The sequence below is a fragment of the Puma concolor genome, chromosome B4, assembly GCF_028749965.1.
Source record: "Puma concolor isolate L17-30 chromosome B4, mPumCon1.1.hap2, whole genome shotgun sequence".
Classification (NCBI taxonomy): domain Eukaryota; kingdom Metazoa; phylum Chordata; class Mammalia; order Carnivora; family Felidae; genus Puma; species Puma concolor.
This window is the reverse complement of record NC_141673.1, coordinates 112,647,323-112,674,535: the sequence shown is the minus strand read 5'-3', so window position 1 is coordinate 112,674,535 and position 27,213 is coordinate 112,647,323. Positions and strand designations below refer to the sequence as shown.

General features: G+C 40.6%; 1 long non-coding RNA gene across 2 annotated transcripts in view; it reads right to left on the bottom strand.

Annotated features, from left to right (window-relative positions):
- Positions 1 to 7,083: 7,083 nt before the first annotated feature.
- The window catches only part of LOC147579420 (uncharacterized), a 29,713-nt gene continuing 9,583 nt past the window's right edge, over positions 7,084 to 27,213 (bottom strand). The window contains exons 2-4 of one of the 2 annotated variants that reach the window (XR_015253167.1): positions 10,899 to 10,981; positions 8,564 to 8,691; positions 7,084 to 7,630 (exon numbers count right to left, since the gene is read on the bottom strand). This is a non-coding gene — a long non-coding RNA (uncharacterized LOC147579420). The remainder of the gene's footprint in view (positions 7,631 to 8,563; positions 8,692 to 10,898; positions 10,982 to 27,213) is intronic. The other variant, XR_015253168.1, reaches the window with a different exon arrangement.

Here is a 27,213-nt window from a genome sequence, read left to right as displayed (position 1 = left end):
AGAGCTTGACGCGGGGCTCGAACTCCCGGACCGCGAGATCGTGACCTGGCTGAAGTCGGACGCTTAACCGACTGCGCCACCCAGGCGCCCCAGGGATTACCTTTTCAAAGTACTGTGCTCTGAGTTGCCCAGTATGTCTGTCACTCTTATGAGTCATGTGGCCCACCTGTCTAGCTCTGTTAAACCACCACCATATACCATTTTCAGATAAGCAGAGAATACTCACTGCTAGAGGCTTGCATTTAACATCAAAAGATCATTTAGTCCCTGTTAGCCTTTAGCAGGAATACCATAGACACTAACAGATGGCCTTTGTTACTCTTCAGAGTGACTAACTTTCTGTAGAGGTCACCATGATCAGAAGGTATAAAAACAGTCTCTTCTCACGTGATTACCGACCTTCTCCCTCCACTGGTCTCCTATGGTACTCAAATCACACTTCAGTTTTAACACTTAGAAAAGTTTGCCTGAGCATATTTTTTTAGGAGGATATTGGATGAGAATCCAAATTTCTCCTTATATACAGTTTTCATAACGGTGACCAAATAAAATGGTTACTTTCAATTCTGGAATGAGTGTTCAGTTTTCCCACATCTGTCTATAATTATTATATCAAAACTTGGACATGTGGACTTTCCATAGATCAGTGGAACCCAAGGGCTTCATAGGGCATGATGGTGCATTGAAAGAGAGTGATACTGTGAGTTGCCTTTTAACACTTGTAAGAAACATTAACCATTGCTTCCTGTGAGTCCATTACCGCTCTCTATCTTGTGTCAGATCTGGCAATGGTTCAAGGGAACTTCAGTTTCCACTTGTGGGGATTTGCCTATCAGTTTAAAACCTAGAGTAAAGACTCTCCTTTGAAACAAATCCAAATTCACTGCATTTTGAAATAGAGCAACTTTTACTACATATTTGCCTTTAAAAACACATTTGCTGATCTGTTGGTCACATGGTTCATCTGCAATGGCTTTTGTGGATCTTCTGTATAATTGGCAAAGATCGAGGAAAAAGAATGATTTCTCCCCACTATTAGGTCCCTGCCAGGTTGACAGCTGTCTCCTGTTTCCTTTGACCACTCTTGCTCCCAACATTACCTGCAGCAGATAGGTAAAACAAGGGGTCACAGACATTTCACCTCTTAGTTAAGTGTCCTATTGGCCATTGTAAACAGATACCTCAAATTGTACTGACTCTAGAAGTCCAGAGATAGTTTCTTGGTGTTTTAGGAGATCAGATGATACAAATTAAGTCACAGCTAGTACAGTGCTGGGTCAGAATGTGACTTGGACATATGTGATGGGGAAAATGTTAAAGAAGGGGAAGCATGGAAGTAAGCCTTCAGTAAAGAAATACAGAATGTGTAAAGGCATGGGCTGTGTGGTAAATGAAGATGGGATGGATGGAATTGATATGAAGAATTTTCCAAAAAAAAAAAAAAAAAAAAGGAAAATACAATTAGGTTAAAGGAACAGGGCTTTGGGAGAGGTTCTGTATGTGATCCTATGTTTCTTATGAAACATAGTAGAAAAGTAGAAAAAAAGTAGAAAAAAGAATTTATTGAATAAGTGAAACTAGGCTAAACATATTTTTGTCAGCAAAAAAAAAAAAAAAAAAAAAAAAATACATGCCTCAGTCAGCAGGACACTCAGAGTCTCAGGAATAGTAAAGAGGAAGAAACCATAGAGTTTTGACGTCTTTGTAAAGAGGAACTGGAGTGGGGTTTAGTAGGAAATTTGTAGAGCAGGCACAAAATAAATCACCGGGAAGAATGTGAGTAGCGGACCATAAGGATGCACTGAGTCTTTATGCCAGAAAGCATTTTGGTCTGTTACCTATCTAGTGGTCGTTGGGGACATGTTTACCACCACCATAAATAAACCAAGTCTTTGAAGACTCTCATTGACTCAGCTGTCTGCTTGATAGGTCCTCTGAGTGAAGGACAACAAAGCTCATGTCCAGGAAGCTTCCAGAGTTGGCCCAAGTTGATGAAGAACCAGAAGAGGCAAGCTGCTCCCTCATTTACTGTTTTTCATCCCTCTCCCTTCATATAGAGGCTTTGGGGCTTGCATTCCATGAGAGGGCATCAGTAACATGTCTCATCCTTATTTGTTTGTTTGTTTTAATTGAAGTATAGTAGATATACAACAATGTATTAGTTACAGTTGTACAATACAGTGATTTGACAAGTTTGTACATTGTGAAATGCTTACTACATTAAGTATAGTTACAATTTGTACAAAGGACAAGTGTTGGTGAGGATGTGGAGAACAGGAAACTCATGCACCGTTGGTGGAAATGTAATTGGTGCAGCCATTACAGAAAAGAGTATGGATGTTCCTCAAAAAATTAAAAATTAAAAATAGAAATACCATACAATCCAGTAATTCCACTCTTAGTATTTACCCAAGGAAAATCAAAACACTAATTCAAAATGTCATATGCACCTCTATGTTTATTGCAGAGTTATTTACAATAGCCAATATATAGAAACAACCTAAATTATGTCCATCAATACATGAATATATAAATGGGATATTACTCAACCTTAAAAGAGAATGTAATCTTGCCATTCATGACAACATGAATGGCCTAGAAGGTATTATGCTAAGTGAAATAAGTCAGACAGGAAAAAACAAATACCATATGATTTCACTGATCCGTGCAATCTGAAAAAACAAGACAGGTGCCTGGGTGGCTCAGTTGGTTAAGAGTCCAACTTCAGCTCAGGTCATGATCTCTTGGTTTGTGAATCTGAGCCCCACATCGGGCTCTGTGCTGACAGCTCAGAGCCTGGAGCCTGCTTTGGATTCTGTGTCTCCCTCTCTGTCTGCCGCTCCCCCCACTTATGCTCTTTCTCTGTCTCTGTCTCTGTCTCTCAAAAATGAATAAAAATTTTTTAAAAAATTAAAAAACAAGACAAACAAAAAACATAAACAGAAGCAGACTCATAAATACAGAGAACAAGGTAGTGATTGCCAGAGGGGAAGAGTGTCAGGGGTGGTGATAGGTGAAAAAGGTGATGGGGATAAAGAGGTACAAACTTTCATTCTTGGTTTTTGAACCAAAAAACCCACCTTTCTCCCAAACTGAGTAAAAGAATGAAATAACAAACCCAGTCACACCAAGGAATAAATGACTGACAAGTGATTTAATTCTCAGATGTGTTTCTGACATCATAAGGATCTTTTAGTATGCCAATCACATTCTTGGCTAGCATAGATCTGTGTTTGAGGCCACAAACCTGTCTGAGCAGTTATATTTTCAGGTACCTGCAATTGTTAAGCCAGGAGATGAAGAAGTTAACTGGTCCCAGACCTGCTGGTTAATGTGACTGATTATGGCCCTGTCTTTGGGCTTCACAGTGGCCACACTTTTACCTGAAGAATGCCATCCCTGGGGCACCTGGGTGGCTCAGTCGGTTAAGCATCTGACTTCGACTCAGGTCATGATCTCACAGTTCGAGCCCCACGTCAGGCTCTGTGCTGACAGCTCAGAGTCTGGAGCCCACTTCGGATTCTGTGTCTCCCTCTCTCTGACCCTCCCCCCGTTCATGCTCTTTCTCTATCTCAAAAATAAATAAAAATTTAAAAAAAATTAAAAAAAAAAAAGAATGCCATCCCCTTTTCTGGGATGTGAATTTTCAAGCTATGTCTTTCTCCCCTTTTTTGTTTCTCTTAAGGCAAATGCCTGCCCTTAGTATGGTAGAAAAAGTTTTCATAGGTGGGACTTTCTAAAGCTTAGAATGGTCGCATGTAAAATAATCTCTTCTAAGTCCTGCATTGGTGCCTGCCATACCCCCATTAAAGTTGCCCACTGGGAAGTTATTTTAGCTTCAGAAGACACTACCAGGGGTACATATGTCACTCAGGAGGCATAAATACTGATCTGTTCACAACTATTATCTATTCATGCTCATCTTAGGTGCTCACATCAGTTGGCAAAGCTGAGGGAAGAATATTCATCATAATTTCTAATGTTTTGGGGGTATCACTTAGATTACACACATTTTCTTAGACATTATTTTAGCTGATCTTCACAATAACCCAGGAGATAAGCAGATACAGTTTCTCCTTGCTTATGAGAAACCTAATCCTTAAAAGAGTAATAAAGTCAGTATGTGGGAGCCAGGTTTGGCACCTGGGTCTCCTGACTCAGTATGCCCTTTACACACATGTCACGTACGGCCAAGTGTGTATGGATGTGGATGTGGAAAGACATAGAAAGGAGTAAAGGAGTCTGTGGGGGAAGAGAAAAAGACCAGATGGGGCACTGAAGAAGAGGTGGGGGTAGGAAGGAGGAATCCTGGGTGCTGAATCTGCAGGTGGTAGGAGGGCAGAGGGGCAAGGGGGAGCTATTCAGAGATGAGGGAAGGAGTAGTGACCAACATTCGGAGCCTCAGTCACTGAGAGAATTTGGGGAAAACATGCATATTTGGGCTTGAAAGAATGTGGTGTAGGACACAGTATACTGGACTGGGGATAAGAGAGCTCAGGCTGGCTTGGTTGTGCCATGAACAAGCCTGGGCACATGACTAACCCCTCTGGCCTCGGTGTCTTCAGGTATAAAACAAAGGACTTCACTCAGATCATCTCTAAGTTCCTGGGAGGTCACAATATCTGTGACCTTGGTGCAGGTACATACATGACATGAGCATGAAGGAGCGGGTGCTGAGAGTGGCGTAGGGCTAACACGGGCCTCAAGCAGATCTTCCCAGTTACTCATCTCATGGTTTGTGTTCAGCCAGACTGGACAGGACTAACCTCTGTTCTGTGGGATCTAGGGACAAGATCCCAGTGACAGTACTTGAATGATATTGGCAATAGCAAGTGATACTTTCACCGAATGGGGATTCAATTTAAACCATTTTCTCAAAGTGAAGTGTCTTTATTGCCTTATTCCAGATGCTTCAAGGAATAGGGCAAGGGTAAAGGGAATTCTGAGAATATGAGCTAGGAGTGGTCCCAAAGCCCCGGAGAATTTGTCTTTCTGGGCTGTGGTGTGGGGCAGAGACATTTCAACATTCATGCAGCCTTCCATCAGCCACCTTTGACCAACACTAAAAGCCCGTTACCAAGAAGGGAGTGAGAATAATTTCTCTCCTATTAGTACTTCCTCCTTCCCAAATGTGGTGCTAGCCACTGGGAGTTGTAATTGCAGATATCACCAAGGACTATGGATATAAATTTCACAAAGGGCAAGACCTTCCATTATGAGTGGGAAGATGGCTTTAATTAAAAAAAAAAATCAATATATTGTTTCCAATCATTAGAATCCCATGTCTGTAGGAAAAATCAATCCTTTTCATATTAAAATGCTTACATTCACACTCAGATGTTATATTACACGAGTCATTGAAGGAGGTCAGGAGGCAGTCTGCCTGAGGCCCAGAATGAGTCCCAGCCATGTCCATACTAAAATCATAGGTGTTTGTGAGAGTCTGTCTTCAGGAAACCTGTGAGGTAAGAAATTCTACACAATACCACAGAGATTTGAAATTCTGTGCAGTAGAGAGGGTGCCTCCTCTTGACACATTCTCTCCTCATTCTTCCAAATCCTCAAATGAAAGTAAAAATAAAAGGAAAAGCTAAAATCGCATCTTAAAGAGTGGGAGCATCTCCATTTTTCAGTCATTTCTCTCACTCCTCCTCCTCCATGTTGGCAGATTTTTACCACAGGGTTCAACCAACAGGCACCAGGGATTCTAATGTTAACAAAGGGCTCCATTTTTAAAAGATAATTTATCTATTCATGCAAGAAAATGCTTTTGATTTTAATCAGCGGCAAGGGTTTGGTTCTCTCCTCTCGTTTCCTGAGAAGTAGGAGCAAATGGAGACAGGGCGGATCTCCTGGAGAACATCACATATTACTGAAATAGACTCTTGACAGCATTAAATTCCCAGAGGTGCTATTTCATTCCCCACACAACATAATAGTAATGATCTTATGGAGAAATTTTGCCTTTATGGAAACTGTTTATTTCTAAAAACATTCTAATGTCAGGCTAAGTGTGAAGCTTCCTTAATAAAGAAGTAAAGGAAAACAAGGGTCCTAATTAAAAACATTGTTTAAGAAGACACTTGTGAGAGAAAAGAAAATCCCACTTTACATGGAAAACTTAATCATGTATATTGCTAGAACGTATTGCAGAGTATTCACACCAATTTCCCAGACCCCGTTCCTTGTTACTATTTATACTCTTCAAGCCCAATCCTTCTGGGCCCAGTTTCCCTCCTGTCCAGTTCAGCAGTTACTCCCTTTGAAGTCAGTGTGAAACTGATGCCCAAAAGGGAGATATATGCCCCAGGGATATCTAACTTACTGGTTTCTTTTTCTCATTTCACTGGGTTTGGAAAATGATGGAACAGTCTTGCTGTCTGTCAAGTGCTGCCCAGTTTGATTTCCTATCTGTGGAAACAGAGCAGACGTGCCTGCATGCTACCTAGGCACTCACCAGTGAGGGCAATGAAAATGTTTTTATTAGCATTCTAGGAAATCAAGGGGCTGGTTTCAAAAGCTCATATATTTGCCACTTTTTGAATTTTTTCCTGCCTAAGGGAACTGGAGTCTACCCAAATTATCCATTGCTGACGACAGGAGCATGGACTCAGCCTGGTTGGATTCGAATAAAAGCATAGTTCCATTCCTTGACTTTGGGAAGTGACTCTACTTCCCTCTGCCTCATTCTACAACTTGGGGACAATCCTAGTACCTATCTGGGAAGGGTATTTATTTATTTATTTATTTATTAAGTCATCAGATTCATACAAAAAGCCTTTATCAGATAGATACTATCATTTTCCCCATGTTACAAAGGGGGAAAATGAGGTTCAGAGAGGTAACTCAGTTGCCTAACACAAAGGGTTTTGTGTTAATTCCATGGCTCATAGTACAGTGCCATATACAGAAGAAGAGTATAATGCATGTTAACTATTATCATAATTGTTTTAGATCATCCCAGTGATATTTTCAAATAGCGAACAGAAAGGTGTCTACCAAAAAAGAATGCTGGGAAGTCCCAACAACTAGGGGGCAAAGAGAAGAAGAGAGAAGAAAGTGATCAGTAATAAGGACACAAACACCAGCATTTATGGTTTAATGTGCACCAGGCACTATTCTAAGTGCTTCACATGTTTTAAGCCATTTCATCTCCATTAGACTTTGAGGTAGGGAAGCATCTTATCCACCACTTATAGAGGAGAAGACTGAGACAGAGAGGTTTGGGAAATTTCCCAAGGTCACACTGTTGGTTGGTGGCACAGACCTCCTGGTCTGGTTCTGGAGCCCATCTCCTTAAGCATCACACTCAGCCACTGTCTAAAGGGGATTGATAGGCAGAGCTAAAATGTTAGCAGAACAAGAGACACCATCATGAGACTCAGGAGGGCCTGAGTTGTTGGTAGCGTTAAATTACCTTATACAAGTCCTGGTCCTGGTGGGAAAGAGATGACACACCTGAAATCGGGAAATTTGAGGAAAGTTTAATAAAGAGACTATTTACAAAGGTATGGGCAAGTATAGAGAACCCAGAGTACTAATGGAATACTCACTGGCAGGTAAGAGCAGAGAGTAGGGTCAGTACCTCTAAGGTCTAGATAGCTGAGCAGAGAGAGTGGATCCTGGGACTCTGAGAAAAATAGAGAGGCCGGGAGGGAGGGAGAAAGAGAGAGAGAGAGAGAGAGAGAGAGAGAGAGAGAATGAACAAGAGAGCACTGCTATTTGGAGAAGATACCCTAAGAAGAGCTGTGACTTCTGTCAAGGGCAGCAGCCCACTGCAGTCCTGTCCCTTAGAAAGAAGTGGGATATATACACCCAGCTGTGACTCTTCTATCATTTTCTGGGGCTTTCCACTGGTCAAACCCAACTAGCAGCCAAAGTACAAGGGAACCCATTGAAACAACTGGTAGAGTTCAGCTTCCCAGCATACAGAGTAGGGCGCGTTAGCAGGAGAGGAGATTTAGAGGAGTGCACAGATGATAGCCAGCAGTGACTCAGAAAAGTTATGCAAAATAGAGGCCAAAAGTTTATGAATGGGTTTAGCAATTCAAACACTACTGGTTATTTTGTTAGAACATTTTTCAGTGGAGACATGGGGTGTGCAAGAAACCCAAGGGCAGTGAGTTGAATAGTAAATGGAAAGTAACACAGTGCAGGCAGTAAACAGAGACTATTTTCAAGGCTGGTGGCTGTGCAGGGAAAGAGAGAGAGATTGGGGGAGGAGTAAAGGGGAGCAAGGGGAGTAATGGAGGGAGAGAGAAGTGACAGTTGGAATACAGATGATGGAGCAAGGTCCTCGGGAAGCTGAAGGAGTTGCTAGTGAAGTGGCAAGGAAGAAGGGAAAGAGAAAAGGATTTATATGGATGCAGATAAATGTGTTCTCTCGGGGTACAGGAAATAGATGTTGTCATTAATTATTTCCCTATATGAGACTGGAAGTGAAGTCATCTCCTGAGATTGGCGGGGAAGGCATTATGGAAAGTATAAGAGTGGAGGGTAGTGCTTGCAGGAACCTTACAAGAAACGGGAGAAGGAATTAATCACAATCAAACAGAAGGATTACCTGGCTCAGGTAGGAGAAGATAGAATTGCAGAAACATGGATTTGCTGCTGTCTTTTTCCTCCAGGGAATCTCATAGGCCTGGATGTAGGACAGGAGAAGGCAGAAAGTTGGCTTGGCATTTTCTCAGTCTGGAAAAACAGGATAAGGACAAACGTATCGAGGGTGTTGGTGAGAAGTAGCATGAAGCATAGATACTGGATTCTAGACTGAATAGGGAAGGAAAAGGCCAGGGGCTGATTAGAGAAAACAGCTACAGTGACCTGGAAAGCTTGGGGGATGGAAGTGTGCATTTGACCAGCATATGGTTGGGAGGGAGAGAGGTGGAAGGACAGAAGGTCATGATCAGAAAGCGGGATGAGAGGATTTGTAATTTGAAGTGATGATAACTTCTTAGGTATGGCCGTGAGTTAATCATCACGTTTATTTTACTCTGTTTTCCACGGCTTAGCAATGCTTATAAACGAAGATTGTGTGAAAAATGTCAGCCAGCTCAAGAGTGAGGAAGGCATAGCATGATCTTCTCCAGGCACTGGGCCCGCACTGCTTAGAGATGCCCCAACTGGGAGCATGGAGGATTTCACTGTGGCTGAGAGCGGCGGTCACCGCTGGCAGCAGAGGGACAGCTAGACAAGGGGCAGACAGAACAGTGGGGGAGCATAGACGCACTGCGAGCAAGCGTTTGGGAGACATTGGCTCAGCTGGAACACCTTTAAGACGATGGCATTTCGGCCAGAGGCTGTGCACTTAGGGCAACCCACGGAACGTGCCCGCGGAGAAGGCGACACTGCACCACAAGTTCCAGAAAAGCAGAGGCTGCAGAGGGTCAGGCAAAGCAAGAACTGGCCCTGGCGCAACGCCCTGCGTGCATGTGCGTGGGCTGCTGACTCCCGGCAGGAGGATTGCACTTGGAAGCCGGGCCTGAGTGTTCTCGGAAGCTGTGTAACAAATTCAATCTGGATTTTCATTCTATGAGAGAGAGAGAGAGAGAGAGAGAGAGAGAGAGAGAGAGAGAGAACTTTTTTCATGACACATAGGGTAGAATTTGACCGTGTCTCAACTCCAAACTTGCAAAGAAGAATTTATTCCGGAGTATTTGAGATGTCACCACTTATTTTAAGATTTCTTTTTCTTTTGAGGGGTTAGTGGGGAAAATAATCAAAACATTTCTTTAATTAGAAGAAGCCTACAATAAAGAAGGGGGGGATCAAGATTTAATTGCTGTATTTTTTTGTTTAGCAAAATGTGTACCCAATTAAATGCAGTTGAGCAGTTCTGGGAAGAAATTAATAAACAGGGGGTGGGGGAGAAGATGAGGAAGCAGAGGGAAGAGACTGTTCCCAAGCTGAGATTTTGTTTGCCAAGTTTCAACAAAGAGCAAAGCTTAGCTCCGAAGGAGAAGCCCTTGAGAGATGGGGTTTAGAATAGTAGTGCAAACAGAAACCCCAAATGAGGCAAGTTGGGGAGACATTTCTCTAATGCAGTTCATCCTCAACAGGTGCTGGCAACATCTGTAATGAGACTATCCATGATAAAAAGCTTCTCATACCTTAATCCACACTATATTACATTCACAAACACATTGCCATCCTCTTCCATCCTCCTCCCCCTGAGATGCAGGAATAAATAATGTACTATTAAAATCACATCTCTGCTTTCTGCCTAAGAACATTAAAAGTGAGAAGAAAAATAGATTCCACCATCCCATTATCCTCAGGGGAATGCAACTGGTAAACATGAAGATATATTCAGGATGATCCAATAGAAGAAACCCTCATATAGCCAGCCACACCAGTCTATTAAAAAACCTAAAGATTATACATTGAGTGGATCCTATGATAGATACAAATAAATGAGGAATCTTAATTTAATTCAAATATTACTACTGTAATACAAATGCCCATGTTTGGAAAATGGAATCAATTTCTTTCTGAGAGCCACACAACATCAGAGCCTTCATTCATTCATTTATCCATTCATTCATTCATTTGTCCTACAACAAATATGTATTAACCATTTACTGTGTGTAAGACACAGAAGTACAGGAATTCAAAATCTAGAAAAAGTCGAGGAAGCCCTGTGTATCACTTAAGTTTTATGGTCTGTGAAAAAAAAGGTGGCTAGTAAAAGAGATATTTTTCTACCTTCCCACCTTAATTTACCTTCCTTTACTATGGGCTTACTGTAAAATTCAGTTAACCAGTTTACAATGTATCTGAAGGTAGAGCTTTATAGCCTGGCACATAGGTGCTTTTCATAAAAATAGTTTGAGATGATTAAATTTCACAGTGTTGTTCCTTTTGGTCTAAAGAAGATATGCATGCTTTGGCTTCCTTACCTATACGTTGCCTTTGATCCGTTCATTTATGCATTCATCAAATGTATATTCCTCATCTACAGAGCAGCAGAATATTCTTGGTGCTGGCAATACAAACATGAATAAGATTGAGTCTTTCCTTTAAAGGAGCTTATCATAAGTGGGATGCAAGAAGATAGACACATCTCTGCAAAAATCTTATAGGTTCTGGGATAGCACAGTGAGACCTAAGAGACAAAAGACAGTGGGAAGGTCAAGAAAGTTTCCAGAAATGCTTCATCAAGTTCATGGCTTCTGCCTGAAGTTGAATGATAAGTAGACATGGGGGATGAATAAGGAGAAAGTCATTTTAGGTGAAGGGAACAGCCTGGCATGCTTGTGGAAAGGTAAACATCTGTTCAGCCAAGTAAATGGGTCCAGATTGGGTGGTGGAAGACTGGAAAAGTGGGGGACAAGAAAACCCATTGGGTGATAATATTGGGAGGTGGGCGTATGTGGAAGGAGGTAATCCTTGTTCAGTGGTAGTTCCTTTCTGTTGCAATATCTAGAGATTCCTTTACTCATGACATAAATCAAGTCTATCTTCTTAAAGATTTTTTAAAAATTAATATAGATTTATAAAGAAATATGGAGGATGTGAGAGAGAAGATTATTCTGAGATTATTAAAGTGGTTCTACAGTTTACTCATTGGAACACTTTGAGAAATTGCTGAAATAAAAAAACTATAGTTTCAAAACAATTGACCTAACAATTTTGTTTGGCAAAATAGAGGTGTTTGTTTTTTTGTTTTTGTTTTTGTTTTTTTTAACCAAACCAACATGAAGTTTTTAAAAATTAGGGGTTGATTGCCCCATAAGAGGTCATATAGAAAATATTTATTGAATATCGAGATATAGGAGGTCAGTAAATGTACACAAAAGAATAAACAGAATTATATAAATCTCATAGATCTCTGTGAGAATGTACATACTATGTATATATACATACTCATTAATCTATTTTTTTACTCACTGGTCTCATTTTAAGACTAATAATGCTACCCAAACTGACAAAACAGGCAAGCTTTATAACTCAGTCCCAATTTACAGAAAAAAAAGCAACAACAAAGTCAGATCAAGCGTGAGTCAAGCAAAGCTCTGTTTACATATTATGCACAGAAAGAGTCCTGGAAATCCCTATACCCAGAATATAGACACACACATTTAATGATACAACTACATATTAGCATCATTCTGGGTGTTTTTCTATCCAAATGCACTTGAAACATTTAGTCTGAGTCTATGCCACCATCGTGCATTTCATTGGAGTGCCATGGATGGTAACTCAGATTTGAACTGCCATTTTGTTTCACTATGGCTCCCTATGTGAGTCTCTCCTAGGGAAGAGTCAGAAAAAGTGTTTCAGACCAATGTCTCCAGACCATGAGGTATGTACTTTTTTGCATTTACATCTTTTAAATGTCCCCTTTGCCATTTTCAAATATGCAATTTCTGTGTTACCAGCTACACTGTGAACTCTGAGCATGGTATCTGGATTAGGTCTCAGAATGTACCAGGCCTATGACAGTCACTAAATGACCAGCTGACTTTTGATCAGGTCTGAAGGCTAAAACTTTATGCTTGGTGAATTGAAGACAAAGGATAACCTGATAGCATTTCAGCTGAACTGAAATTATTATGTATCGCAGACTTCCAAAAGTACTAAACAACTTCATCTAGAAGATCAATTTGCTGAGGTGACCCGAGAGAATGTTTTGTAGTTAATTCAGTTGAGCAGGCCTACTGGTGGGCAGTGCTGATCAAAATCAGATACACCACAGGATGGAAACTCTTTATCGGAAAGGTGGAAAACTAGAGATACCTGTCTCAAAACTTCCCAAGCGATAATGGAATTTGCTTAGTACTGGCAACATCTCTGGAATCATTTGTACTACAGTCACCTGGGTGTTGATTTAAAAAAAAAAAAAAAAGACAAAATTCTAAGTTCAAGCATATACTGCCCCCAATAGACTCTCTGGAAGTGGGGCCCTAGAATCTGGATTTATGGGAAATTTTCCAGGAGGTTTATTCATTCACTATAGTTTGAGATGTCCAAAGAATGTTGTTCTAGACAAGGACAGACCCATTCTCTATTGAAAATGGTGTGCCATGTGGGGGTGGGGGGCTGGGTGGCTCAGTCAGTTGAGCATCCAACTTCGGCTTAGGTCATGATCTCACAGTTCATGAGTTCGAGCTCCACGTTGGGCTCTGTGCTGACAGCTCAGAGCCTGGAGTCTGCTTCAGATTCTGTGTCTCCCACTCTGTCTGCACCTCCCCAGCTTGCTCTCTTTCTCTCTCTCTCTCTCTTTCTCAAAAATAAATAAACATTAAAAAAATTAAAAATGGTGTTCCTTTCTGTGGGAGCCCCTGTAGTTCACCTCACTGGAAATTTGGGTGCCTGACTGTACTTCCCATGTCATGGCATGCAGAAACCTGTCAACCACTCCACCCTCTCAGGTGTCTTCCATCACATCAGCAACAGTTTTCAGAGAAGACTTCAGTTCTCCCAGAAAGTCACCATGCAATCCTTCACAACACAAAGCTGAACATTCTCACTCCTCTGACCATTTTGAAAATACACCACATTGTTAATGTACTTCCATCTAAATGCTCTTTCCTCAACTTTTTAATAATTACTGGTTACCAGGCTTGACATTCTAAAATAGGGTGATGCATTTACCAAGGTGACAGGGTGTTTGTGAGGCTTAATTAATTAAGGCTTGGAGAGTGCATAGAGAAGGATTTTTTATCAGCATTCAATATTATTATTTATTTGCAATACAATTTAGAACTTTCTCCATAATGGGGAAAAATTACAAACATCCATTTAATTCCTCAGGGTACTTGAGAGTAAAAAGCTGGCTACAGGAGAGTAGGGAATTGCTGCAGTTTCTACTATAATAACCACCAGCGTGGAAGTGAAATAAAAATATATTACTCCAGGTGGAAGGTTATCTGAAGCCCTAAATGGGCCTGTTGCTGATATCCTCATGGTTGGCACACACAGAAAACCAGACACTCAAACCCCTCCCCTGTTTCCCCTTAATAGGTCAGCACTGAAGCCCAGAAATACCGAGTGCGTGAAGATGTCAGTGACAATAAATATTTTTTTTCAGTTAATGGGCTTCATGAATACATAGATTTCAAGTTAAGGCAATTATCTAATTTCAACTCACCACTTGCTAATTTACTAATTCATTAACTTGAGGAAACGGTCATCCTGCTTGATGCTGGCCTCCTGACAATAGAGCTGAGTCTTGGCAGGGATTTATTTCCAACAACACCAGGGACAAAAAGCATGAGATATTTTTGAAGAATAATAAAAAATGGATTAAAGGGAATAGAAATAATTTATCATGTGCAGATGTGCAGAAGGAAAAGATGGTGGCTTTGCAGTCTTATTTTATAAAAACAAAATTACAGTGAAGGTGTCTTACCCAATCAACAATCTTTTTTTTTTTTTTAATTTTTTTTTCAACGTTTATTTATTTTTGGGACAGAGAGAGACAGAGCATGAACGGGGGAGCGGCAGAGAGAGAGGGAGACACAGAATCGGAAACAGGCTCCAGGCTCTGAGCCATCAGCCCAGAGCCCGACGCGGGGCTCGAACTCACGGACCGCGAGATCGTGACCTGGCTGAAGTCGGACGCTTAACCGACTGCGCCACCCAGGCGCCGCAGCCCAATCAACAATCTTAACACAGGGATCTTATGAGCTATCAGGTGTACGAGATTTCATAAAAATCATATCATCAAAGGAATAGTCAGTAAATTTCCCCTCTTCTGCCTAACCTACCTCAGACCTTGCAACCCTGATGAGAAGGGAAAGCAACACAAATCTGGCAGATTCTTTGTTAAAATCCAAAGGCTGTGTGCATGTCAGTACCTCCCTAAGGAGGTTCATGTCTGCCGAATGACTTGAAAATCCTACACCAGTTCTTCTCTGTAGGAAAGGATGAAAAAGATACATTCAAGAAAGGAAGGAAATATGGATTGAGATATGACTTGTGGCTTCTGGAATCTTCCAAGGAGGAAAGCACTTCCAAAAAACCACTTATAGGTACTTTTCTGCGTCTGAGAAGTATTAAATGAATTATCCAATGAGTCTTACTTTCATACAGGACTAAAATATTTCATTCAGGCATTTTCTTTAAAAAACCAAAAAGAAAACAAAAAGTATCATGGTTTTTAGAAAGACTCACAATCAAAATAGTTGTGGGGCACCTGGGTGGCTTAGTTGGTTGAGCATCCGACTTCATCTCAAGTCATGATCTCGCGGTTTGTGAACGCTGCATTGGGCTCTGTGCTGACAGCTCAGAGCCTGGAGCCTGCTTCAGATTCTGTGTCCCCCTTTCTCTCCACCCCACCTCTGCTTGTGCTCTGTCTCTCTCTGTCTTTAAAAAATGAATAAACAAAAATTTTTTAATTAAAAAAATAGTTGTATTTTCTACTTTGTGACTTGCTTTTTATACTCTTAGAGATGCCCTTTGATGAATAATTTGCTAACCTGTTTTCTTTTTAGTTAGAACTTTTCTATCTGTTTGAAAAATATTTCCATTCCTAAGGTCTAAAAGCTCTACTCTTTGACTTTGTCATTTAGGTCATGAATCAACCTGGAACTGACTTTTCCAATATGGATGAATAATCATTTGTGCCAGCACTGTTTAGTCCTTTTTCCATGACTCTGCAGCGTCACCTTTGCTATACATAAGTCTCCATTCATATGTGGGTCTGTCTCTGGATTTTATATTCTGTTCCACTGATTTGATTTATCTGCTTATCCTTAACCCATACCATACTGCTTTATCTGCTGTGGATTCCCATGAGCCTCAATACTTGATAGAGAAAGTCTTCTTCCTCCTTTTTCTTCTTCTTTGGAAACATCATGGCTGTTTATGTTTGCTTTTTGCTTTTCCATATCAATTTTATAATAAGTTTGCCAAATTCCACAAAAAAGGGAAAATATTGATATTCTAACTGGAATTGCCTTAGATCTATGGAACAATTCAGGAAAGAATTTAAGTCTTTGCAATACTATTCTTCTAAGACATGAATATTCTATGTCTACGTATTTAGGTTTTCTCTAATTCTTTTCAATTGTGTGTCATGGTCTTCTATAAAGAGGTACTGTACATTTTTTGTTAGAGAATTTTTCTTTTTGATACTGTCGTAAAAGAAACACAGAGGCACAGAAAAATATATGTTATATATTCAGAATATATCCCTTTTAAAAATTCAAACCAAAATCAAAAAGACAAAAAGTCTAGTAGCCAAGACCTTGAACGGTACTTCATAAGAAAGGTTATCCAAATGGTGAATAAAATCATAGAAGGCACTCAATGTCATTATCACCAGGAAAATGCAAATTAAAACTACAGTGAAGTACCACCCCTGCCCCCAAATTGCTAAAATTAAAAAGATTGACAATAGCAAATGTTGACAAGAATGTGAAGCAATTGAGAACTGTCATATACTATTGGTGGGGGTGTCAAACTACTTTGGAAAAAAGTTTGGTGCTTTTTACTACAGTGGATGATATTTATACCCTATAACCAGGCATTTCTGCCTTAAAGAATGTCCTAGAGAACTCTGTGTGTTTGTCCTCCAGATTACATATACGGGAACATTCACAAGAACACCCTTATAATAACCAGCTACTGGAAAAAAACTCAAATGTCTATGGACAGAAGAATGGATGAATAAATTGTGGTAAGTTCATTCAATAGAATATTATGCCACAATTGAAATGAACAATGTACGAGTACACATAAAAGTCAGGTAAATCTCACAAACATAATGTTGATTGTAAGAACCAGACAGAAAGTAATAAATATTGTATGACTCCATTTATAGCAAATTTAAAAACAGTCAAACAGCATAAAGAAAGGCAAGGGGCTAATTACCACAAAAGTCAGCTCAAAGCAGAAGGAACCTGTGACTGAGAAGGAGAACCAGAAGGTTTAGAGGTGTTGACAATGGTCTCTTTTGAACTGGGTAATAATTATAAGGGTGTTGATTTTATAATAATTGAATAAATGTACATTTCTGTTTCTTTTTTTTTTAATTTTTTTTTCATCGTTTATTTATTTTTGGGACAGAGAGAGACAGAGCATGAACGGGGGAGGGGCAGAGAGAGAGGGAGACAGAATCGGAAACAGGCTCCAGGCTCCGAGCCATCAGCCCAGAGCCCGACGCGGGGCTCGAACTCACAGACCGCGAGATCGTGACCTGGCTGAAGTCGGACGCTTAACCGACTGCGCCACCCAGGCGCCCCTACATTTCTGTTTCATGCAATTTTCTGTATAGGACTACATTACAAAATATGACAGTAAAGGGGTACATGGGTGGCCCAGTTGGTTGGGTGACTGACTCTGGATTTTGGCTCAGGTCAAGATCCCAGGGTTATGGGATTGAGCCCTGTGTCGGACTCCATACTGAGCCTGGAGCTTGCTTGGAATTCTCTCTCTCCCTTTCTCTCTCTCTCTCTGCCCCTCCCCTGCTCACATTCAAGCACACTCTCCCTCTATCTCTCTCTCTCTAAAATAAAGAAATAAACTTTAAAAATATGACAATAAATAAGATTTTTGCAATTTAATTTTAAAAACTTAGAAAATCACACACACACAGACACACACACTGAACCTCATTCTTTAAAATTTGTGGATTATATCTGTGGGAGTGCAAATACAACATGGAGAGTATATGCTGGCACATTATTTTACATTTGCAGTTGCTCATTTATCAATTCAATAGTGAATAACCTTTATGATATGACCCTCTTGATTATAATACTCAGCTTTGAAAAAATTGTTTTAGCACCATATTATATATGTCAACATATCTTTAATTATAGATATATGCCCATAAAATATTTAAGGATTCATACATTTTTCTATGAAGGCTAATAAATAGGTAGTTTTGATAATGAGACTTTTTCCTGAGAGAAAGCATGTGTCCAATTACATTCTGTTTTGCATTTTCAGTTGAGTACTCCTCTGGTTTTTTAACTTATAAACACTTAGATGATATGAGTATAATCTCCCACAAAGCTGTTGAGTAACTTTTTATATGGTTAGGAATATCAGAAATAGTTTCTTTCCCCTAGTGGCTAAAATAAGACTTCTTGTAGTCTTCATAAATAACAGCAACAACAAAAATGATTAAACAGGTACCTGGAATTTGGAACCTACATTTTCCTCATGTATAGTGTTTGGGGACCACCCTGTTCTTACCCTCACCTATCCCTTGTAGTGTGTGTCTGATTCACAGAAGTGATTACTCATGAAGCAGTGTTATTCCAAATAATGGTAGAATGCTGGCTGGTACTCAGACTCTCAGCAACCAGTTGAAGGAAGAAAGGAGAGAAAGAAAGAAAGAGATACAGAAGGAAGAAAAGGAGGAAGGGAAGGAAGAGTACAAGAAAAACTGTCTGACAAATTATAGACCAAAGAATGAAAAAAAAAATGAATGAATGGGTAAAAAGTCAATGGATGGATGAAAAATGAGAATATAAGTAAAAGAATTAGTGACTGCTTTAAAATCAGTGGATATGTGAGTGAATGAATAAAGAAAATACAGAAGAAGAATAGAAGTAAATGAATGAAAGAATGGATGGGTGGATGAATAAGTAAAAAATGAGTGAATGACAGAAAGTATAATGGCTAAATGAATGAAGAATGGAAATAAGTAAACAAAAAAAAGAGTGAGTAAAAAATGAGAGAACGAGTGAATACAAGAAAGAATGAAAACCAAAGGGATTAGTCCTTCATTTTATATAAGTGGAAACAAGAGGTCAGTGTAAATAAGCTATTTTTTTCTTTTTTTTTAATGTTTATTTTTGAGAGAGAAAGAGAGCAGGGGAGGGGAGAGAGAGCAGACAGAGGATCCAACACAGGTTTTGCACTAAAGAGAGAGCCCAATGTGGGGCTTGAACCCATGAGCTGTGAGATCATGACCCGAGCTGAAATTGGACACAACCAACTGAGCCACCCAAGCACCCCAATAACTGATTTGTTTCTAATGGTGGCCAGAGAGCCACTAGAACCTAGGTTTGCTGAATGTGAGTCTTGTACACTTTTCGCATAATTTAGCTTGACATTCCCTAAGATCGGAGCCTGAGACAAGGTCTTTGTACAGATAGTTTATCTGGGGTATCATCCCAGGGAATAGTAGAAAAGTGCAGGGAGAACAAAAGAGGGAAGTAGAAAAAGCCAATAATAGTGTGTTGCTGAGAATTGTCCACCCAAGGGTTAAGTGGTGGGAGCATTCATCCATCAGTGCCCAATCTCCTTTGGTTGATAGTGTCCCCCAGGGATGTTAACTCCAGCTTGCACATGTGCACTGGGCAATCCCCAGTAGGTATGGCGGATCCCAGGGGACAGAGATGAAGAAGGAAGCCTATACCAAGTCATAGGTTCAAGGTGGGAAGTGAGTGAGAGCCCAGAATGAACTGTCCTCACAGAGGTGGCTAAAATCAGAGGTGAGATTTTAAGAATGTGAGTCACGAAACCAGAAGCACCGGGAGAATTTGAGCACAATGATTTGTTCTAGGAAAGTTCTAGAAGGTGTTAGAAAAATGTTAGGGAAAGGAAGATGACTAAATAATCATGATTTAGTTGTACAATAAATTAATAAACACCCAGCAGCAAAAATACAATCAGGTTGAAGTCTGTGTTTCCTTCAAGCTCCAGGCACTTTATAATTCTATGATAAATCATAATACTGGTAATAGATTATTATAATAAGGGTTACTTTTATTTTTCTTTCAACTCATAGTTGTTATTAAATTTGAAATAAAAAAGAGGAGCCTTTAAAAAAATAAGAATACATGTAGGACTATTAAGGAAATAGGAGAAATATTTTCCCTGTTGAAAAGCCCTATAGCATTGAACAACAATGTGTAGATCTTATCGGTGTATGAAAAAAAAAAAAACAAACTTCTCCTCTATCTTATATTTGTGCCTGGGGCTTGCAAATTAAACTGACAAAAGACAGATTCACAGGAGAAAAGGCATACAAATCTTATTTGACGGTAATATTTTAATTTTATATGCATGGAAGCCTTCATAAAAAAAGTGGGGGGGAAGAACCAAAGTGGTGGTTTACCTAGGGGCTTATATACCATTTTAACAAAGGGTGACAAATGTTTGGAGAAGTGCCAAGAGAAAGGAAAAGGGGTTTGGGCTTCTGGGAGCAATAAATTGTGGGAAGATAAACATATAGGGAAACTAACATAAGATAAAGATTATTTTTGTAGGGTTTGTTTGTGTAGACCCATCTCAGTGCTAACTTTACATCTCTAGTGAAAATGGAGAGGGAGAAAGCCTTCACAAAGGGATATTTATGTCCCACTTTTGGGAAGGCAGATGGCAGAGGGCAGGGAGCTCTTTCTGAGTTTGCTGTTTTTTTAATTGCCTTTGACTCAACACAATCCTTATTCCAATGTAGCAGATTTTGGGGTGGCATATTCTCATACCCTTCATAGGTAAAGCCCACTCTCCACGCATTGTTACCTATCTTACCTCTTATCACAGGTTAGGGCAATTTGCCAGAGAAGACTTTAGACTTTGGATGTGGCCATTGTTCTAATCCCTGTACTGATAATCCCCAGCTCAGGACCCCATCCATTTGCACATGCTCAGAGTAGAAAAGGAAAGCAGCTTTAACTTTTAATGCGATGTGTTCCTTCAAGCTCATCCTCCCCCCACCCCCCACTTCTTTTCAGGGCTCCCCTAATCATGCCTTCATGATATCTACTTCAACCTCCCAATATGTTCTCACCTGTCTTCACTGGTAAAGGCCAGTGTGGAAATATAGTCCTCCCTCCAGAAATAGTAACTGTCTTCCTTACACTCTCAAGGGCTCCCCTTGCTGCAGGGCCAAGCTGATAATCTATTTCAGACTGAAGCATTTAAGGCTGGTCATGGCAGATCAAGCCTCCTTCCAAAGTTGTGTTTATATTTTAACATGAATTTTGGTGTTGTGATTCCAACTAACAAATAATATGGAAATTACTGGAACTGTCAGGGCCAAAGAAGGAGATTCTGGAGGTCATGAAAGATGTTTTGCCTCAACTGCCTATCCATGAAATAAGCCTTTCCTGGGCCAATAATTTTGTTCTGAAATGCCCATTCTACTGGAAACATTATTCTCCTTTTTTCCTTATCTTGGTCATGAATGTCATCACCAATTTGGTTCTGAATCCAGAAAATGGACACCAGTGTTCACACTTTCTTTTTTCTAACTTTTCCCCATCCAAATCCTGCCAGTTTTCCAGCCTAATCATCTTACCAGATTGAACGTTTCTCTTTCACTTGCTCTAATTAAGGCTTCCAGAGAGAGCCTCATGTGACTTCTGCCTAATCAGCATACTGCCTGCTTATGCGCACTTCTTCCACTCCCTGCCCTCAAAGTCTGCATTCTCGTCCACATGACACCTCTGTCTGATGGTCTGATCTTCTGCCACCCTCTCCCCACTTTGGAGACCACACTATACTCTCTCTTGACTCCAGGTTTTCACACCTACTTTTACTCCTGCATAGATGATTTCTTTTCCTTCCTTTCTCTTAAATACTCTCAAAGCTTATTATGACGTCTGGAAGCTTTCCCTGACCCTCATCCACTTGGATTTGGTCAGGGGCCCTGACCACACACTCCAGCTGCCCTGCCATGTTGGTCTCCTGTGTGGCTGCTGTAACAAATTACCACAAACTAATGGCTTAAGACAACTGAAGTTTATTCTGTTACAGTTCTGGAGGCCAAAAGTCTGAAATTGAAGTGTTGGCACAGCTATGCTCCCTCCAGAGGCTCTGGGGGAGAATCTGTTCCTTGTCTCGTCTAGCTTCATGTCTCCAGTGGCATTGCTCTGTTTGTGACTGCATCTCTGTGCTCCATCTTCATATTGCCTTCCTGTCTGTGTGTCTGTCTTCTTCTCTCTTATAAGAATACTTTTCATGGCATTTAGGCCCCATCTACATAAGCTATGATTATCTCCTCATCTCAAGATCCTTAACTGAATCACATCTGCAAAGATAGCCTTTTCCAAATAAGATAACACTCACCAGTTCCAGGGAATTTTGTGGATATATTGGGCAGAAGACATTTTCAACCTACCACTTCAGTACTACTCTGATGGACCCGTCATTGTGCCTTGTAATTATTGTTTCTTAAATTAGTTGCCACTTTATATGACTTGTCAGCCTTGTTTGCCTCTGATCCTCATTTGAAAAGAATGGCTCAAATCTCTTTAGAAGGTCAAGGACACTAAATATTTAACTTTAGCAGACCCCCTAAAACTGATTCTCCACATGGTCAGCCCCATCCCTACTCTCAAGACACTCCAAGTATCTGCTTTCCCAACAAATTCTTCCCAGGGCAGAAGGCAAAGGAAATTTCCTTTCTAGTTCAGGAAATTCTGATCCAGCAGATGATCCCTTGGAAGGGTTTTTATTTCTCATGGGCTTGACTTGGCCTAGCCCAACTTGCTGCTTCTCCTGAAGAACCTCCCCAAAGGAGTCTGCATCCCTCTAAAGACCATCATGCAAAAGAGCACAGGTCATCTGAGATGCCAAAGCGGTCATGTGTGCTTCTCCATTGGGACCAATAGTGGATTCCTCCTTCTTCCTTGGCCTTGGGAGGAAGGACTCCATAGAGTTACTACCATGTTTGCCATTGCTGGCCTCACTCAAGGTATCTGAAATATCCCCTCTCTCAAAATTTTCCAGGTACTTCACCTCATTTCCCAATCCTCACCAGCAGAGAAAATTCAAATTCTCTTCAGTCTCTGTGGGCAGTCTTTAGAAAAAATAATAATTTCAGCCTTAGGTTCAAGTGTTTATTCCAAGACTCTTTTCCTCCTTATCACAGCTCAACTAAACAACCACTTCCTTGTCTCTTTATTAATGGAGATCACTAGTTGCAGAGATCCTGACTCTGTGACATCTTTAAGAAGCCTCCCTGACACTTTCAGGCCCTGAGGAATGCATGCTCCTGATTTGGGGCATAGGTCAGTACTCCCCAAGGTCCTTATGTAGAGAGTTCAGACACCTTTAGTTGCATCCTGTAGACCCAGTGTATTTTAGCAACATAAGCTACAGCATCACATAGCCATTAAGGAAGCTGTCTAACAAATCATCCAGAACTGGATCTTCAGTACATTTATGTAAGTCTCAGTTTCCTCTCCTATTAAATGGAACAATACTGACTCATATGGTTACTGTGAGTTTGGAATGAAAACATGCTTGCATAATAAAGAGGAATTTCTACAAGATACTTAGAATGCACACGATGTTTTTTGTCCCCTCTAGTGACTACAGACTTTGCCAAAAAGACATTTTTCTTGGCAATTAATGGTCATTTCTCCCTTGTTTTCACACAGAACACCTTTGGGAGTTGCAATCAAATGGAGTCCTCATGTAGCAGACTTCTAAGTGGGATTTTTTTTTCTCTGTTACATAGGAATTAGAGGATAAAACCCCCCAGTATGTGTCAAAAAAGATTAAGTGCTCCATAGTCTTAAAAAATCCAACCATATTTGTGACTTTTTAGAGATTGAGATTGCCTTCAAGAAAGAGAGACAGGCATCTTCTTTCTTTACTGGATGCTTGCTGATCTATTAAACTTCAAACCCACTCTGCTTCTGCCAAGGGACTGGAGAGGAGTTAGGGGATTTCTTGAGAAAGCTTGACATGGGTCCTCAGGCATTTAGACATGCAGGTGAACAGACAGAGATCTCCAGAACATCTGGAGATTTCCAGAGGCAGTAAGTAGGCTTGTTGGGAAACATTGAAAAAAGGATTTAAGAAGGAAATACAGGTCGATGGGCTTTCCGCTCTCCAAGGCCTTTGAAAAAAGAAAACCTTAATGGTTCTCAAGCTCCACAGGAAGTACCATGGCAATAAGAGAAGACTAGGCTGGAAGTAAGAACTGGTGAGTGTGCTGGCGAGGAGGCAAAGTGAAGAGAGACACAGCCATCCCTCTTAACTGGGATCTTCAGCACAGAGAATAAAACTGAGTTCCTACAGGGGAGACCTCCATTTCAGCAGAAGTGGAAGCCAATGAACCAGAGAGAATCCAGACATGTCCCCATCACTACTGTGCTAACAGTTATAAAACATGGCACTCTGTGCCTATATTGATAGCCCTTTTCCCCTCCACCTTCAACTTTTCAAGAGGGTAGGATGGGAGGAGCAAGGAAAGAACAGATGAAGTTCTTCCTCACTCCACATGCCCCTGGCCTCCTGCCAAATCCAACCTAGGGATGGGGGGCCCGAGATTTAAACTGAGTTTGAGGTTGGCTCATTAAGTTGAATAGGCTTTTATTATTATATACTTTTAATTGTAATAAACTGTACATAATATAAAATTTATCATTTGAATCAAAATGTACACAGTTCAGTGGCATTAAGTACATTCACAATGTTGTGCGGCCGTCACCAAAGCATTTTCCATATCCCAAACTGAAACTCTGCACCCATTAAAAAAGTACTCTCTGTTTCTTCCTCTCCTCCCCCTGCCCACCCTGCACCATGGCCTGGTAACCTCTGTTCTACTTTCTGTCCCAATGAATCTGCCTGTTCTAGGTCCTTGATATGAGTGAAATCATACAATATTTGTGTTTTTGTGTTTGGCTTATTTCAGTTGGCATGTTTTCAAGGCTCATCCCCTTTGGAACGTGTACCAGAACTTGATTCTTTTTCAAAGCTGAATATATGCATATGCTACACTTTGTTTATCCATTCATCTTTTGGTGGACATTTGGGTTATTTTCACCTTTTGATAAATAATGCTGCTGTGGCTGCTGTTACTCCTGTTTTACAAGTATGTGTTTGAGGCCCTGATTTGAAATATTCTGGGTAATGCCTAACTAAGAGTAGAATTGCTGACTCTAATAATTCTACACTTAACTTTTTCAGGAACTGTCAAGCAGTTTCCCACAGTGGGTGCACCATTTTACATTACTAAATGCACATTCTGCATTCTTCATCCTCTTCTCCAACACCTATTGTCTTCCATTTTTGGATAATAGTCATCCTAATGGTGACAAAGACTGTCTCCTTGACCTAATTTCAGTCAGACTCCACTCCTCTGAGCCTTCTTTTTAACTGGGCCTCATCCTTAGGGGCTATTTGGCCTGAATTGCCTAGTCCAGTTGTAGCAAAATCCCCTGTCTTTGTTGTCCCCTCCCTAGTAATTTCCCATCCATTGATCATCCCCCAACAACTCTGTTTGATAGCTATATGTCCCCAGCTGTCTTTCTGTGTTTGGAATGGAGCAGATCTCTCTCCCCTGTTGCAATAGTCTTGACACTTACAATAAATTCTTCCTCCCCATATTAAAAAGTGTCAGAACAGTTTTTTTTCTATAACAATGGGTGTAAAGTTGTATCTCATTGTGATTTTGGCTCCCTAATGGCTAGTGATGAGCAGCTGAATGGGTTCTTAATATCTGAAAATATATGGAAATGATGGCGTCTGCCTTAAATTTAAGGGACAGGAAAGAGATTTTTGACAGAGTATTGTCAACATACTGAAAAAAATAGAGAGACAGATTTATGTTTGCCTTTCACCAATAATGCCCTCCTTCACTACAAAATACCCCTCTCCTTACTTATAGACAACCACTGTGGGGCCACATCTCTCCCTTCATTCTCAAAGCCTGAATTTTCCATCTAACTGCTCCTCCCCTCCTTAAATTCCAGGTAGTCCCTGTTTGGACCTAAATTTTTAAAAGGTCAGGCTTGTTAACTGTTCCCTGTAAGAGATAAAAACACAGGCCTTCAGCACTCAACTAACCTCTTAGAACATGGATACACAACAAGAAAACTGGATGAAAAGGGAGGTGCATGGTGACATCACATCTTCCTGACTCCATCCCTGAGCCCTAACCTGAAAGCATTCTTTTATTTTCCTCCAAATGACAACATCTGCCCCAGAAGACAGGATGACTAGGGAGAGGGAACTGACTGGTGGGCAGAAACCTGGAAGACAAAGCCAATGCAAGTGTAGTTTTATTGAGCATACAGATGAGAATGGCTCACCAAGAAGGCAGGGCAGTATTGGCTATTGGAATTGCAGACATAAGAACTCTCTTCAAAGAAAACTACTTCATAATCCCCTATGGGACTAATGTCTGCAAAGTGGCACTGGCCTTTTATGAATTGTATTAATTATACTCTTAAACCCTATGCAAATTGCAAAATCATTTTTTTCCAATTGAGTTAATGAAGCCCATTTAGTACAGGCAAACTGTCAGCAGAAAATTAGCCAAGCACATTGTTTGCAGATAAGAGAAATTTGGTTGAGGGTTTTCCTGGGTTATGATTGCAATACGTTCTGGGATGCCTGCTTTGTGATTTTTCTTTTCCTTGAGTGTGATCCATTTCCTTCTGACTGAGCTGGATGTGCAGGGGACTGTCACACTTTCTGATGGTGTTTTATCTATCACTGGGGAGCTGCAAATTCATTCTCAAAGTCTCAATACTGAGAGATGTTATTATCACTTGGAAACTTTCATTGAAAATAAGACAGTCTTTGAAGGTGGTTGGCTGCTTCTTGACTGCTCTGACCTTCTGTCAGCTTGGGCCTCTTTTCCTCTTGAACTCCAAGCTGCAGAGGAGAGAGTACCCCTTTCATACCTTCCAGCCCACTGCAAAGGGACCCCAACTCTGTAAGAAGCAGAATTCCTCCACATTCTTCTGACCTTGCAGTCTGGAAACCAGTGGACCTGAACTATTGGGCCTGTGCTTTGTTCATATTTTCAAGAATTTAGGATGCTAATGGCATAGAACAATAGGATGTCTCCTCCAGGCAGGGCAGTTGCAATTATCCACCACTCGGGGAAGCACCTTTCTCTGTGCTGTGGTCTGTAGGAAGCATTACTCTCTACTATTGTGGTAGTACACAACCCACACATCTTTTCCTGGCAGACTTTCTCTCAAGGACTAGTCAGAGAATGCAGATAGGTGAAGTTTGTGATTAGTGTTTTATAAATTCTCTATTCTCTGTTTCATTTCCTCAGGGCTGTCATGGTGGAAGCAGATAACCCAATGAAGTAAATTCACATTAAAGGAAGAAAGGTTATTAATGGTTTAGTGTGCTATCTCCCAGATGATTTATCTTTTATTGAGAAGCTTTCAGAAACATTCAAATGTTCCTGATAAAAAAAGAAAAATTGGAAATATCCACCTGAAGGTCAGTCAGTGAGGGAACTGTATTTGAGTGAAGAGCTTTCTACTTGGGCCTCTCAAACAAGACAACTCTGGCCACCTCAATCAAAGCAAGAATATGTCCACAGCCTCA